Source organism: Schistocerca piceifrons, chromosome 2 (genome assembly GCF_021461385.2).
Source record: "Schistocerca piceifrons isolate TAMUIC-IGC-003096 chromosome 2, iqSchPice1.1, whole genome shotgun sequence".
In the NCBI taxonomy this organism is placed as follows: Eukaryota; Metazoa; Arthropoda; class Insecta; order Orthoptera; family Acrididae; genus Schistocerca; species Schistocerca piceifrons.
Window position 1 is genome coordinate 679,990,490 of NC_060139.1, and position 869 is coordinate 679,991,358.

Below are 869 nucleotides of genomic sequence, written 5' to 3' on the forward strand. Positions count from 1 at the left end.
CTGTTAAGTTTGGAAGGTAGGAGACGAGGTACTGGCAGAAGTAAAGCTGTGAGGACGGGGCGTGAGCCGTGCTTGTGTAGCTCAGTCGGTAGAGCACTTGCCCGTGAAAGGCAAAGGTCCGGAGTTCGAGTCTCGGTCCGGCACACAGTTTTAATCTGCCAGGAAGTTTCAAGTTTCAATAAGTGTACATATTAATTATCTATTCCTGGTACTTATAAATACAACAATGGTAATACGACTAAAACGTTAATACCACACCTATGCACTCCGTCTTCAGGCCACAAGTGGCCCATCGGGACCATCCGACCACCGTATCATCCCCAGTTGAGGATGCGGGTAGGAGGGGCGTGTGGTCAGCACATCGCTCTCCCGGTCGTTATGATGGTTTTCTTTGACCGGAGCCGCTACTATTCGGTCGAGTAGCTCCTCAATTGGCATCACGAGGCTGAGTGCACCCCGAAAAATGGCAACAGCGCATGGCGGCTGGGTGGTCACCCATCCAAGTGCCGACCACGCCCGATAGTGCTTAACTTCGGTGGTCTCACGGGAACCGGTGTATCCACTGCGGCAAGGCCGTTGCCTAATACCACACCTAGCTTCTACCAAAAAAAATTACTATAAACCTGTTAAGCGAGCGGGTGGAGCATACTCACTAGTGGTAGTCCGAGGTGCAGGTAAAGATGGCGGCGGCGGCGACTACGGCGACGATGACGACGAGGGCGGTGGCGGCCGAGCAGGCGGCGAGCGGCGCGGGCCACGTGCAACAGCCGGAGCCAGATGTTGGCTGGCCCTGCTGGGCCACCACCAGAACCGTGGGCGCGCCGCGTGTTGGCTCCACCTGCTGCACACAAGCACGTAGCCACCATGTT

The 869-nt window shown here is 55.9% G+C and overlaps 1 pseudogene; it reads right to left on the reverse strand.

The window, feature by feature from the left end:
* Window positions 1-464: 464 nt before the first annotated feature.
* LOC124778438 lies at window positions 465-581 on the reverse strand (annotated as a pseudogene).
* Window positions 582-869: the final 288 nt, after the last annotated feature.